At 38.7% G+C, this 12,484-nt stretch overlaps 1 long non-coding RNA gene across 2 annotated transcripts; it reads right to left on the bottom strand.

The window, feature by feature from the left end:
• Positions 1–2,720: 2,720 nt before the first annotated feature.
• Positions 2,721–10,856, bottom strand: LOC131308174 (uncharacterized). 2 transcript variants are annotated; one of them, XR_009194363.1, is made up of 5 exons: positions 10,399–10,856; positions 7,146–7,227; positions 4,189–5,488; positions 3,362–3,539; positions 2,721–3,096 (listed from the first exon to the last, which is right to left on the bottom strand). It is a non-coding gene; the product is annotated as an uncharacterized LOC131308174 (long non-coding RNA). The 2 variants fall into 2 exon arrangements; XR_009194362.1 differs by lacking the exon at positions 10,399–10,856 and adding an exon at positions 7,636–10,118.
• Between the last annotated feature and the right edge of the window lie 1,628 nt (positions 10,857–12,484).

Below are 12,484 nucleotides of genomic sequence, written 5' to 3'. Positions count from 1 at the left end.
CTCCTGTTGCTAAATTCAATTCGATAAGGATTTTAATGGCTATTGTGGCATCGTTAGATTTGGAACTCATCCAAATGGATGTAAAAACTGCGTTTTTGAACGGAGAATTAAAAGAAGACATTTATATGCAACAACCTGAAGGGTATATTGTAGAAGGTCATGAAGATAAAGTTTACAAGCTAAAGAAGTCTTTATATGGGCTTAAACAATCATCTAGACAGTGGTACTATACTTTTGATAAGGCTATAACTTCGTATGGATTTACTGCAAATGAATATGATCCTTGTGTATATCAGTGGAACAGTGGGAGTAGCTTTATGATTTTATCATTGTATGTAGATGATATTTTGATTGCTGGCAATGATATTGTGTCAATAGAAGAGATTAAAAATTATCTCAAAAGCCAATTTGAAATGAAAGATATGGGTGAAGCGTCTTATGTATTGGGCATACAAATAATTAGAGATAGAAAAACAAGGATATTAAAGTTATCTCAAGAACAATATTTTGAGAAAATTCTCAAAAGATTCAACATGGAAGGATCTAATCCATTAGATACACCTATTCATAAACAAACTATTCTATCAAAAAGAATGTGCCCAGCTAATGAAGCAGAAAAGATGAAAATGGAAAACAAGCCTTATGCTCAAGCTGTTGGTAGTCTTATGTATGCAATGTTGTGTACTCGACCTGATATTAGTTACGCTGTCAGTGTAGTAAGTAGATATCAAAGTAATCCTGGGGAGCCTCATTGGGCAGCTGTTAAAAGGATACTTAGATACATTCATGGCACTAAAGACTACAAATTGACTTATCATTGTAATGGTGACAACTTAGAAGTTGTTGGATATTCAGATGCAGATTTTTCTGGCGATGTTGATGACGGTAAGTCTACTTCAGCCTATGTATTCCTTCTTGGTGGAGGTGCAATTTCATGGTCTAGTAAAAAATAGTCATGTGTGGCTAAAAGTACCATGGAAGCTGAATATATATCATATAGCGGCGCAGCTTCTGAAGCTGTTTGGATTAAGAGGTTTCTTGAAGATTTGAAAATAAATGAAATAGCTAACAAGCCAATAGCTATTATGTGTGATAACCAAGCTGCTATACAGACCATTAAAAATGGTGAGATTGGATCAAGGGGAAAACATATAGATCGGCAATATCACTATGTTGTTGATGTGCTACAAAGAAATGAGATTTCTATAGATTATCTCTCTTCTAAAGAGATGCTTGCTGATCCTCTTACAAAGCCTATTGCATCTGTTGATTTTAGAAAACATGTACATCTCATGGGAGTGAAAAGTGATTAAAAATATCTCGGTCTATTGGCCAAGTGGGAGATGTTGGAATGAGTGGCCAAATAGCCCTCCATATTTTACATACCTCATTGTAAATTATGTTTGCCTTATTTATTATTGGCTAACGTTTCTTTTTGGTTGAGCCTGAAATTATTCTGTGTGTTTGCACAAGAGAATACAATAGGTGTGATTGGCCAAGTTGGCTAAGAGTTTGATTTGGTCAAACCACTATTAGGTGTATCCCACTTAATAAGAGATGTGCATGTGGATGGGGGTGATATGGTTATATCATGTGATGTGCTCCCTAAATAAAAGGGGTGGTTAGAGAGATATGGGTGAGTGAGATAACCCCCACTATCTAAATAATAGGGAGCAGTTTTCCCTGTAACGTTACATGGGTATATGCCTATAAAAGAAAACCCAGAAGAGGGGAAATCCAATCACAACCCACGCACAAATTTTGCCCTATCTCTATATTGTTTTCTACTGTGCAAACACTTACATTTACAGATATTAGTTGAGAAGGAAAGCTTGGAGATCCACCAATCTTCGGAATTTACAAAGAGAAGTCCGAGCCTCAATTGTTCAACAATTCCATCTTCCACATGTCTGATACTCCGTTTTCATGGAGTTCCATCTTCCAACTGATTTTCTATCTTTTACAGGGTTTTGATTATCCCATTTCCACTTTGGCTCAGAGATATGCAGTTTTCAGTTGTGACATGAGGTGTACTACCAAAGTACGAGCATCTTCCAATAACTTGAGGCATGAAGCTTATAGCAAAGCACCAGAGATTCCTAGACTCGCAAGTGAGAGCTTGAAATTCATAGTCCTCGAGGACTGTTTGATTAGTTGGCTAGAGCCAAGGTTATTCCAACGTCGGTGTTCGGTCACTTCTTATGCCTGGAGATGCTTCTGCAGCTAGTTCCCACATGCTCGGGATGTTAGCTAGTGGATTCCTCATGCATGGGATGTTCCCAAGGCTAGATTGAGTGCATGAGCTTAGATAGTCCTCGCAAGGCTTTTGATTCGCTCTAATGCTGGTGCTCGATATTCCGCATGCTTGGAAATGCCCCTAAAGCTAGATTTGAATCATATTCCGTCACAAATTCTATTGGTCGCTGGCCCAGGATACCAAAAATGCTTTGCTGGTACTTAGATTCAAATGTTTGCCTTTGAAAGGGGAGATTTTTGCTGTCCAGCAGAAAGATGTGGCGGCCGAGAGAATGATTCACCGGTCGCGGGAACGCCACGGTCAGAGGATCGATTTCTTTTAGTAGCACTAGTGTCACCATTCGCGCGTTGCACGAATCGCGTGCTCAGTATAATGTGTCGACTTTGAGTTTTTGCTGTGCGTTCATTAGAAATTTATTAATGGTATAAGAAAGCTAGTATGTTGTAGGGCAAAACTCAGCTCGGAAGCCTAACCCAAAGAACTCTCGATTCCAATCACCTTAATCAAAAACCAAAGATTAAGGTCTTGACTTCTATCTTCCTAATATAAGATTTGTTATAGAGAAAGATACACGACTAAAATAGAACCAATCTCCGAAAAACCAAAATTAAAGAACAAATCTCTATCGCAACCAACGTCATCATCAAAGGTAGAAACCAAGTCTTTGAGCCATGTCTTGCAAGAACAGCTCCCTCGTCTTCAGACACAAAGTATGAACACGCTTGCAAGCATCCTTCGAACAAGTACGACGATGAATAAAACATTCTCGCCCACACCAAAGGACAAATATCACAAGCTTTCTTCATATGGCCATGAACAAAAGAATTCCAGATTTTTTCCTTCAAAAAGAAATAATGTTGCATCAAACACAAGAAGAAGAAAGAAGAAACACAAGAAGAAAGCTAGTTCAAGGATCTTTAGAAAAGAAATACGATTTATATAACAATGGTGAGGTCTAAAGAAAGCTGCTCATTTATTTCACATTATAAACTATCAGGAAGCCAATTATGAACAACATAGGATTCTGAATCTCTGATACAGGTGATTCACAAAAATAGCACCAACCCCTAAAATGAAACTAATGCAAACATAAAGAAATCTCACCAAAATGCTTGCCGACATATGCAGCTCACCAAGTTGCAGCTATTGTCCTTTTCCATTCGTTTGTGACACTTTGGACAATGTATTGTATGTACAGTAATCCAATTAATTGTCTCAGACTCATCATGACACTTCCTGGTCCATAGCTCCGGCATCAAACACGAATAGGGTGAGTGTGCAACTGAAACAGAATTGTAAACCACAAGAACATTCAACCTCGCAAAATTCATCATCTTCAACACGAATCGCATTCCCACAGTGGGAAGTACTTGGGCACCATATAACCATTTTATTATCCTCAATACACAACTCAAGCAGAAAACAATCAAATTTCCCCTCTCAATCAGGATGTCTCATCCTAACAAGATTTCTGATAATAGCTTCATCACAGAATGTTACATTTGTGAGCCATGCACCTAATATGCTTTACTCTAACCCTCATTTATCTTCACAATAAAATGATCCGTCCAACCTAAAAGTAAGAACCCAAATATATGAAAGAAAAAACAAAAACCCCAATATAAATTATAAGATTCAAAATGATTTTTCCCCAATAAGTTATATTTCTAAACAACCTAGTAGTAAATACACTTCCCAACAAGAAGTTAAAAACTCCCGAGGAAGGTAATTCCAAAGTATTGAATAGGTAGAACAGTACCAGGAGCATAAATACAATAACTGGATCCTAAGCGTCATCTAAAATCTGCAAGTTCTGTGGGCCTGTGCATTAAGGTGGCCCATAGGCTAGTCCAAGGTTTCGGAAACTTCCTTAGATAACTACTATAAGGTAATAAAGCTAGCAAGCCAACAGAAAAAAGAACCAAGCTTACAGATGTTGCAAAAGTTGTGGCCACATTCCATTTTTGTCACTACAGTACCAGGTGCATCCTCCATGCAAATATTGCATGCCACAGTGGCAAACGAAGATGAATCAAGATCATGTTTTTCAACTACAGTTGCACCCGCTTCATCAAACAAGAAAGAACTTCCTGTTATTTCCTCATCTTCCTATTTATGACTTCTCCACAAGCACCGCAAACTTCTCCACATCCCAGCGAAAATGAATGAGTAGAGTTCAGGCGTGAAATTCTCCCAGAGACGGCAAATCCTTTACCCTATGCAAATCTTGCCTCTAAAATAATGCACAGGAGCTAAAATTTCAATCTTTCAAGAAAAAGCTGATATATTCACAACAGCAACACAAAAGGTAAATAAAAGGATGTTTCTCTTTTAACTGTGCAGCCAAAAAAGACTCTTTTGTGATTACCTGCAAAAGTTAAAGTACATATATCAATGCTATAAATACAGAACTTTCTTACAAAACTCCCATACAGAATGATATTGCCCTTTGTGATCTCTTTTTTCTTCAAACCAAACCACCTACCACTGTGGCTCATTAGTTAGAAATGCCACAATTGCACAACGATGCTCATATACATACCAAGTATACAGGGTACGCTATAGAGTTTAGATACAAGGATAACAACAAAACACATAACAAACAAATCACACATTAACGGTAGACTAAGTCTGTCTGTGAAGAAAAATTCAAGCATTCTTTGGTACATAATATAAAGAAAACCACGAAACATCGTAGTTTTCTGATGCAAGATTTGAAATTCAGCAATTAACTATTAGCTATGGGTTCAAAGCAAGTTTACTTCTTTATTTTTAATGGGCCGCACAGACAATGCGTTTCCATTGTAAGTCTCAACTGTTCACAGTGAAAGAGTAGAACAATCCACAGCCTTTATTGTGCACTTCTCTTTTCACTTAAGTATTTTATTTAATTGCTCAAATCTAGTTTATTATGCCATCATCTTTTCTAATGCTTTCTATAATCCATGGATGTGGATAAGTGACACATGTATTACACAGTATGGATTCGTTTGCTATGTATCCGATACATAATGGCAACTATATGTAACACAAAAAAACGAGACCAAGGAAAACACGATACCTACACCTATATATATAAACACACGTACATTCCTATCTTTGGAGACAGCTTTAAATTGGTTGAGAGCGAACTCAAATGGGGTAAATCAATTTCCAAATTGGCTCAGTATTCTGGACGATTTCGTGGAGGTTGTGGTTGAGAAACAAAGAGTAACCCAAAACAAAGTGTACCTGAGGGAGTTAATAAGAAACCCCAAAAATTAAGAAAGAACAGACGCATCAAAGCAAGATATTGCAAAACTTATCACAAGATTGTATTCGCCAATGCTGGAACGAGCAGATTTCTCCTCCTTAGTCCTTATCCAGTTCGAAAACCCAAAACCCAACCCACCCTATGTTCGTCCGACCTCAAAAACCCTGCCCCAGTACTCGTCTCCCTCCTAAAACCCTAACCGACCTCTGAGTCCCTCCTCCTCTCTCTCTCTCTCTCTTCTCCACCGATTTCTGCCTGGCGAAGTTTTCGTGCCAAAAACAGAGAGAGAGAGAGAGAGAGAGAGAGAGAGAGCGAGAGAGAGAAAACGTGAATTCCGGTAGCAAAAACAGTGTCTTGAGCAGGCGATTTTACAAAAAAAAAAACCTCTAACCCAACAGCACTAATGGACAAAATAGGATGTAAAAAAAGGATACAGAGGGAAAACATCAAAGTCTGAAAACCCGTTAAAGTAATTTGTAAATAACCTAAATAGTACCTATGGCCCCCCCACTTTTACGCGTAAAATTTCCTAAACGCCTAAAACTAAGAAGGACCAGATTCAGCCCCCAAGTATACGAAGTCAGGGGCATTTTTGTCTGTTTCTACCAAAGTGTAAGCCACACTTTGGTAAGGCATTCCTTTATAGGCGCCTCTGAAAAAGGACATCACGGGCTCACAGCGGTCCATGAAACTATAAAATAGACTTGCTTGTTGTAAAATAGGAATAACAACGAACAAGTTTAAAAGAAGGAACTGTCTTTCCATTCATCAATTAATTCTTCCCGGTGAAACAGAAAAATGAAACCATCTTGTTTATCAACCAAAATTTCACCTTAATTAGTTATTGTTCCAAGTTGGTACAGAGAACTGAATTTTGAACTCTTCTGCCTTAAGAGGTCAGAGTTCTAGTTTTATTACCCTAGAAACATGGTATGGCATGAATGAAATGACTAAAGTACTAAAGTACTCCAATCGATAACCGAAAAGGAAACAAATAAAAAAGGACTCACAGGATTTGGTGAGTTTGAAGGAATTGGCGGCTTTGTCGATCAAAGAAGCAGAGCTTATGCTCAAGGGTCTAAGTTCTAAGTTCACACCACTACCCATGCTAGTATATTCCTTTACCAGCTAAGATATGGGTACGCAGGGCAAGGTGTCACCCAATGCACAAGCCAGCCATTTTACAGCAAGGTCGGGAGATGTAGCAGATACCAGATAGGCAACCTTTAACCCATTTTTCATGAAGGTTACCCCATTTTACGGGGTGGAAAAGCTTTTTTTGGGGACACATATCTGCACCACTCTACTGCAACAATAGTGCTGCCATCGTATTAGGTCACGTGTCACAACCGCTCCCAACAAACTCCTTCCCTTGGGTGCAAGAATCAATGACGGAACTAAAGATTAGAACTTCTATAGTTCTATGTCCTACTTTTAATAACAGAGACTTTTGTTTTCATGTCCCACGCAAATTAAATACTGCAAATTCACTATTTCCTTCTTTATTGAATTTTATCAGCAAGCAAATGAAGCCTTTAACGTAACACCCCATAAACAAATTTCATCTTCACCAATTGAAGCAAGTGAATCAAACTCAATATGTGCACAAAAACAACATATAAAAGAGATACATACTGGCAGTTTTTGTCCTCTAGGTTGATATCCCGGCGTAGTTCGGCTTCTTTGTTTTTGAGCTCGGTAGGGATTGGTTTTCCCTCTGCAAACAGCAAAACACAAGCATAAGAAAGGAATCAAAATAAGTACCGTATTAGAATACACCAATTTTTGACAAAATTCATCTGTTTCTTCGGCTCCAATTGCAAATACAAGGACATGTAGTCTAGTAGCATAGATAAACGACAACTCACTTCGCAGCAAAACAGAAAATTTCAACTTATGTCAAAAGCAAAATCTTCCCACAAGTTGAATGAAAAAATCAAAAGCATGAACTTGCAAAAGATAAAAACCAAAGCAAACCCTATCGCGCGTTCTTGATCCCAATAGCCCCAGCTTCAATGGTTCCAGCAAATTATAAAATCAAAATCCCTAATATTAACCAGGTAGATAAAAAATTAAATCAGACCTTAGAAATGAAAATCTGCACAAAACCCCAGCTGATAATTACCTTGCGCAAGGCATTGGTGAGCTCGCCGTGGGTGAGTTTTGGTAATTTAAAGACGGCAGCAGGTGATTAAGGCAAAATACCCCAAGGAGAAGACGCCTCTGCAACCTCTCGATCTCTGCCCTTACATCAAAATCTACGGCCACCGACACCACCACCGATCACCGGCGATACCACCTCCTTCTTCTCCTTCTCCTTCTCCTTCTCTCTTTCTCTCTCTCTCTCTCTCTCGATTTTCTGGATCTGAACCTAAAGCACGAAGTCTTCGCCCCTCCCTCTCTCACCACCGCCACCACCATTTGTCTCTCTGACCCACTCATCACTCTCTTTCTATCACATAATTTCTCCATCCTTGTTCCTCATGGTATGATTCACGTTGATAATTGAAACCGCTCATCATGTAGATTTCGTCGAGACGAGCCACCACAACAAAAATCAAGTCCATCGAATATGTATTGATAACTGATCGGAACATATAAACTTGCTAAAAACGGGTTATATCCATTGTGCCCAATACCATTTTTATCAAATACATGTGTATTGATCAGGTATCAATTCATATCCGATGGGCTTTGATTTTTGGTATTGTAGTTTGTTTGGACGAGATCTACATGATGAATGATTCCGATTAAAAATTTGGGCCTCAAATGAGCCCAAAAAACGCGAACTGGACAATAGACTGGAGGAAAGACAATGGACTGGCTGATTGAATTGGAGAAACTGGGCTGAATTTCAACTGAAATTTTCGCATGCATAGTATAATAATGATGTGATTTTACCAAAAAGCCCTCAAGCCCAACACTACTAAAGGACGAAATAATGTATAAAAACCGGGACACAGAAGGAAAACATCAAAAGTCCGAAAATCCGTTAAAGTAATCTGTAAATAACCTAAATGGTGTCTATGGCCCACCACTTTTGAGTATGAAATTACTAAAATGCCCAAAACCCAAAAGGAGTAGATTCAACCCGCTAGTTTCCGGACTTGGGGGCATTTTCATCCGGAGCTGGCGAAAGTGTAAGCCTGTCCTTGAATCTATGTTCCTTTATAGGCCCCTTTGTGGAAACACTTTCCACATACCCTTACCTGTACAATATACCTCACTCTCTTCCTCTCATCTTATCGTTCATTTTTCTACTGTGCGTTGCAACCCCTTTAACAAACCATTTTCCCCTCTCCTGAATTCCTCCCTCCCCTTCTCTAACCCAATTTTTTTTATTTCCCACCAGGGAAACTTTTTCCCCCTCTAAATGAAGTGTTAAAGAGTATATAAGGTAAAATCATGCAAAATATCCCACGGCTCACAGCTCACCCTCACCATTAAGTTCCACGTGCACACACTCACCCCCTAAGAAGTCCACGTGCACACCAGCACATACCTCTTTCATTATCTTGCTATCAACTCCCATTATTTAAGGAAATCTCACAGAAGGCCCACATAAAAACAAATCTAACTTTTAATACAATAAATTATTTTCTTCTCTTTTGTTTAAATAAGAGCTAGGTCTTACAAGTTACTTTTCCTTGACGTGAAAAACAAAATTAAAACCAATGAATGGTTGCATGACTAATATCCTGAGAGATGGGACTTGCTTTACACTTCCTGGAGATCCATTTTATCAGGGACCAGCTTTTTATCTTTAAATTCCACCAATTGAAAAGAATGATAGCAAAGCAGGCAAAAAATTGACCTGCATGCTAATTTCTACATCATCTCATTTAAAAAAGAAATCATTTACTTTTAGACATACAACCCATACATTCCTGATCTCTATTATGAATCTTAGGAGCTACCATTCAAGGTAACTGAAAGGATACAATGTGCTTGTTTGCTAAAGTGGCTACAAGTCATGCAAAAATAATAGACTACCAAATACACTAAAAATCTTACCAATCTCCCGAGTCCCGTATTTGGGTAATCGACCAATTTACATTCTAAAACAGTAAGAGGTAACTTTCACATTGATACCAAACCATGTACCTCATGAATCAGTATTACACACATACAAGTTCTAAAGATTATCATACTTATTGTCCTGACCTACAATGGAAAATCTCCCAGCCTCATCCCTTTTGCTAACCCATTCTCTATTCTCTTCTTGAAATTTCCTTTTTGTGTTTGTTGGACTTTAGGATTAGGATTTCTATGCATCTCATTGTTTCACGGTTTCTAAATTCATTAAAATGGTATCGGGTACCACGATAGGGGGAGATAATTCCTCTTCTTACTCAATACTCGGCATCTCCAAGAGAAAATAATATTAGAACAGTATATGAGACAACAATCAAGAAATTCTTTGTATAGAAGTGATTTGAATGAGCAAGAACAATGGTATGCAGGCAAATAACCACAAATCTTTAACGTCTAGCTTGGATTTTTGCAAGTGAATAGATATTAGTTCGATATTCATTCTAGGCTACAAACCGCGAAAAATCATACGATTTTTAGAGAAAAAATTTGGAACAAATCCAAATCTGGGACCAATTTCATGGACCAACAATACCACAAAAAAAGAAGAAGAAGAAGAAGAAGAAGAAGAATAAGAAGGATAAAACCCAACCTAAAATATCAACAAAAATGATTTTTAAAATGCATGCTATTTCTTTTTATTTAACGATTGTTTGCACTGACTTGATTCTCTCTCTCTCTCTCTGGTTAAAGATGATCAAACCCTACCTAGACAAGAACATATGCATACATGAATCAACCGACCAAACCCTAGCAGGTAAGCATAACAAAGCAGAGAGAGAGTTGAGAGGCAGACCAAAGATGTGAAGGCACGGCCGGACTCCTCCGTGCTCGAATTCACTTCTTCTCTTTCGAGATTTGAAGCTTGAACTACGACGGAGCTCTTAAACGCAACCCGCCCCATGTTCGTCCGACCTCAAAAACCCTACCCCAGTATTTGTCTCCCTCCTGAAACCCTAACCGAACTCAGACACTCCTGAATCGTCTCTCTCTCTCTCTCTCCTCCATCGATTTATGCCTTGATTTCTTCGTGCGACCGATTTCTGCCAAACCTTCATGCACTCCTTCGAGAAACCAAATGGAATTCCTCTTTCTCTCCCTCTCTCTGGATGAACTGATTAGAACCCAAGCCCAATCGACAATCTAATCAAGCATCTTTATTGCCGTGGCCGCTGGAATTGAAGAAATCGAATTGTAGGGAGAAGAAAATTGCTGATTTCGTTTGAGAGAGAGAGAAAGAGAGACACTGGTTGATTTTGATGAGAAATTTTTCAGTGCTGGGTGGGCACCGGCCACGTAGTGCTCGTGCACCATCTCGGCCGTCCAATGAAATTTTGGACGGTCCAGATCTGTTCGACTGCCGAGGGGTATTTTAGTCATTTCACACTTTAAAACAGCCGAACACGGCACCACGTGGCCCTTGCCCACCCGGCACTGAAAAATTTCTCAATTTTGAGAGACAATCTTCCTGAATCCTAGCCGAAATTTTCATGGCAACAGTGACATGGGCACACGAATTTACCATAAAGCCCTCTGGCCCAGCAGCACTAAAAGACAAAATAGTGTTAAAAAAAAAGGACGCAGAGGGAAAACATTGAAAGTCCGAAAACCCGTTAAAGTAATCTGTAAATAACCCAAATAGTAGCCATGGCCCACCACTTTTAAGAGCAAAATTACCTAAATGCCCAAAACAAAGAAGTACCGGATTCAACCCCCAAGTATAGGAAGCCAGAGGCATTTTCGTCCTAAAGTGGCAAAGTGTAAGCCACATTTTGAAACTTGGTTCCTTCATAGGCGCCTGGTGGAAATAGCCCAAGCTACTTTTAGTTCTGTTTCCCCACAATTCACGCAATTTTGTTTCTCTCATACATGGCAAGCCCTTTGTTTGAGAGCTCTTATAATGCTATTCAAGGCATGTTGTAAAAGAGATGAGAAAAAATTCAAGGCATGCTGTAAAAGAGATGAGAAAAAGGCCCTCATCAACAATTTGGAATGGGACCATAACAGGAATAGAATTTGGTTCAGCAACTCATGAAAAAATGTGTTTATTCAGAAAGGATTAGCGGAGTTAGTTAGTTAAGCATGCTATACGAGATTGTCCATTGGTTAAGTTTCATCACTCTTTTCTCTTCTCGTTTCTTAAATATGTTCATGCCCTTCAAGCTGAAAGCAGAATCTCGATCTGAACTATTAACTTTTTTGAAAGAAATAGAAAAATGGAATTCATTTCATAGTGAAATAGCCTAAGCTACTTTTAGTTCCATTTCCCCACAATTCACGCAATTTTGTTTCTCTCATACATGGCAAGCCCTTTGTTTGAGTCGCTATACTTCTACTCAAGGCATGCTGTAAAAGAGATGAGAAAAAGGCCCTCATCAACAATTTGGGATGGGACCATAACAGGAATAAAATTTGGTTCAGCAACTCATGAAAAAATGTGTCTATTCAGAAAAGATTAGCGGAGCTAGTTAGCTAAGCCATGCTATATGAGATTGTCCATTGGTTAAGTTTCATCACTCTTTTCTCTCCTCGTTTCTTAAATATGTTCATGCCCTTCAAGCTGAAAGCAGAATCTCGATCTGAACTATTAACTTTTTTGAACGAAACAAAAAAATGGAATTCATTTCATAGTGAAATAGCCTAAGCTACTTTTAGTTCTATTTCCCCACAATTCACGCAATTTTGTTTCTCTCATACATGGCAAGCCCTTTGTTTGAGTCCTTATACTGCTATTCAAGGCATGCTGTAAAAGAGATGAGAAAAAGGCCCTCACCAACAATTTGGGATGGGACCATAACAGGAATAAAATTTGATTAGGCAACTCATGAAAAAATGTGCCTGTTCAAAAAGAATCAGCGGAGTAAGTTAGTTAAGCCATGCTA

This window comes from Rhododendron vialii, chromosome 11a, assembly GCF_030253575.1.
Source record: "Rhododendron vialii isolate Sample 1 chromosome 11a, ASM3025357v1".
NCBI classification, from domain to species: Eukaryota; Viridiplantae; Streptophyta; class Magnoliopsida; order Ericales; family Ericaceae; genus Rhododendron; species Rhododendron vialii.
The sequence above is the reverse complement of the archived record's forward strand: the minus strand, read 5'-3'. Positions and strand labels throughout refer to the sequence as shown.